Source organism: Raphanus sativus, unplaced genomic scaffold, assembly GCF_000801105.2.
Source record: "Raphanus sativus cultivar WK10039 unplaced genomic scaffold, ASM80110v3 Scaffold4175, whole genome shotgun sequence".
NCBI classification, from domain to species: domain Eukaryota; kingdom Viridiplantae; phylum Streptophyta; class Magnoliopsida; order Brassicales; family Brassicaceae; genus Raphanus; species Raphanus sativus.
Genome location: NW_026619477.1, coordinates 526 through 3,798, shown reverse-complemented (window position 1 = coordinate 3,798; position 3,273 = coordinate 526). Strand labels below are relative to the sequence as shown.

Below are 3,273 nucleotides of genomic sequence, written 5' to 3'. Positions count from 1 at the left end.
AATGGAAAATACGATTCTCCCTCTTTTATTATACGTCAAATTGGGCCAGGTGATAAGTGGGCATATTATTTTGATTTACGAAACCGCGTAATAAGGAAACGTCTGAGAAAAGAGACCGAAACCCTAATCTAGGCAGGATGATGATGAATTTGGGCAGGAAGATGATGAGGAACCTTGGATCAGGGTGTACGAAGGTAATTAGAAATATATCCGAGAATTGTCATTATTCCTAATTTGAGAAAACATATGTTGATTGGTCTGTGTGTTTCAGTTTGGACGCAGTGAGAGATGGTATTGTGTTTTGAGAAGTGAAAAGACCTCCTCCTCCTCGGTTATCTTTTCGAGACCTCCAGTGATTATCTTCTCAACGCCTCCTTCTGGAGTTAGTCTCTTTGTAACATCCTTCCTCGGGTATCTATGGTACCAAACAGAAGGTTTTTGTGTGTGGTTTTCCTGTAAGTTCGTTTCTCGAGAATAGTTGTTTGAATCCCTTGTCTTGTCGGTTTATATTCAGCTGCTTCAGAACAAAAACGGCTTTGGAATGTTCTGTCTGAAAAGAGAAAGCAGATTAGGATCCTGTCCCGACAAAAGGAGTTAAAGCTTAAGGAAGTAGAAGAGGCAGAATTAAAGGCAACATCAATTTTATCCAAGGATGAACCAAAAGACAAGTTTGAAATGATAATGATAATAATAATAAATTGTTTGTTGTTGTTGTGTTTTCGGTTTCAGCTTATTGAGAAGGCAGCAATTGTTCGTGGTGAACAAATCCAAGTCTAATGTCTGAAGTCTTTATGTATTCAATATCTCACTCTCTCTATGTTATATAAGTTTTTTTTTTATAAGTTGGTATGCAGTTTGTGTTTCACTGTCTTCTAAAACTGATATGTAATAAGTTTGCTACTTGGGTAATAATCTATATATGCTAGTGAAGGAATTTGATATGTTTTGGAATCTATGAAGTTGTTTGAAATGGGCGTAAAAACAAGTCTCTGATTTAACATTCATAAATTGAAGTCGGGTACAAATCCACACAGTAATGAAGCAAGACCCTCTCCTGGTGTTGACACATCAGATTTTTAGATTCATATTAGAGTGACATGTCAATAAATGAAAAAACTTTTTAAACCACTCAGAACATTTTGTTTCTCCACCTCAGAAATCTTTCTACGCTCTCTTCTTCGACATTGTCGCTCTCGTGCAATCAGAAACTTCATTCAATCTCCCCTTTTTCAATTTGACCTTCTTCGATCTATCGGTTCCATAACCTTCGCTTTGATTTATCAAGGCCGACGACGATCGGTTGATTTCATAGCGAAATCAACACAACTCCTCCTCTCGCATCTATACTCAGAACACAAGAGCAACGTTCACAACTCGATCTATACTCACAACTCCTCCTCTTTCTTCCTCTCGCATCTATGGTTCTTCTCGATAGAGGCAATCTAAAAGAGAAAGTCTCAACCTTTTTTTATTCTGTTTTGCTTTGCCTCTGATTTGCTTTTGCTTTTGTCTGTTTGTAGTTATCAAATACGCTTATATGTTCTTTAAAAATGTATCTCTATATATTGATTTATGCGTGCTAATGTTTCCCAGGATCTGTCCAGTGCCGTGGAGAAATTCAAACTCGGTTCTCTGTACCAGGAAGGAAACAAACGGGTCTTACCTATTTCCGTGCAGATGAAATCCCAATCTAGGCTTTGGTACGTACGACAGAACTTGGTCTACCCATTATCTTCGTTTAAGTTCTGAATCAGAAAGGAAGAGATGTGTTGCATAGACAGTGATGATGGGTTTTGATGTCTAGATTTCCTATCCCATTTGATTTTGCAGGGCATAAGGAGAAAGCGTACACGGTGCTACTGACATGGATGAAGAGATTAGTGGTTGAGGCAAGAGACAGTGTTGTGTCCTATATAGTTGCTTAGTGCAAGCTGCAGAAAAAAAAAAGAAATGATATCCTATGGTGTGAAGAAGATAGTGAGAGGTCCGGACCTTTGTTTGCTTACTAAGGTATGTTTTCCTCATGAGCTCTTTAAGTTTTGAAACCACACACATGTCAGTGTCTTAAAAGAATGGTGATTTTCAAATAGACATAATACATAGCAAAGACAAGAAAAACATAAATATTAATAAAGTAGGTGTTGCATTATGTTTCTAATAAAAAAAATAAAGCAAATGTAGAAATAGAAACCTACAAGATGAGACTGTGCCTAATCTTGATTTACACATAATTCATATAATCAATGAAACATAATATTTCTTTGTAGATTAAGTAGCAGTCACATACTTCGTCAAACTGTCCAACAACTCATTCATCACCAACTTCAATTTGAGAGAGTAGCATTTCATAACCACGGTAATCCCTTACACTCATCTCTAGAACAACTCGACTGCAATTTTCTAGGCATTGCCAAACAGCTTCAAATTTGGATGTTCTGCTCCCTTTTTTCTTGGGATATCTCAGAACAGCCTTTAATCCTTCAATGTTTTTCTTTGTCGAAAGTTTGCAGCTTGCAAAGAGAGGAAGCGAAGATAGCAGTTTGGAACAAAATGCACAAGGTTTGGGACACTTGTGAGGATGAAAGTAGAACCTGCCATTAGAAAATTCGGTCCTCCTTCACTTATATGAAAACTCCCATAAACCAATCAAACCATGATGATTGTACTGTTTTTTTCTTTTGCTTGAATCACATGTGAAGCTGGAGAAGAAGAAATGACCATTACTGGATAAGATCTTTTACAAGCTTCAAACAACCAAGTCGAGAGGTCAGGTGGAGTTCAGTATTCAGTGATCATCAACGAGAACAAAAGTTTTGACTATAGATCCCTGCAATAAAACAGTAGCACAATATATATATACCAATAGCTACAACTCAAAAAGTTGAGAAATGAGATTCATGACATAGTGATTGGTGTCACGGAAGTTATTGAGAAACCAGAATTTAACTCTCATATATAGTTCCAGTTGGTTCTAAACGTCTGCACCAAAACCTGTAAAGTAGACAAAGGATAAAAAAAATCATGGGTTGTTTTTTTAAGCTTGGGCTGAGTAGTGACGGATGCTTATGGTTTGATCAGAGATGCGTGTATTGTTTTATACGAAAGTTATAAAATGAGATATGATGATGGTTAAATATTATCCTCGGGTCATCTAAAAAATAGACTGCACATTTAAAGTGATGAAAAGAAACAAGATCAACAATTAAGAATATAAAGGGATCTTGAACAATCTCCAAATCAAAAAGATATGAATTTTCTTTCACTTTGTTAAGG

The 3,273-nt window shown here is 36.5% G+C and overlaps 1 long non-coding RNA gene across 1 annotated transcript; it reads left to right on the top strand.

Moving 5' to 3' along the window:
• The first annotated feature begins 1,146 nt into the window (after positions 1–1,146).
• Positions 1,147–2,948, top strand: LOC108836745 (uncharacterized). The gene is made up of 4 exons (XR_008942229.1): positions 1,147–1,700; positions 1,831–2,010; positions 2,268–2,356; positions 2,504–2,948. It is a non-coding gene; the product is annotated as an uncharacterized LOC108836745 (long non-coding RNA).
• Positions 2,949–3,273: the final 325 nt, after the last annotated feature.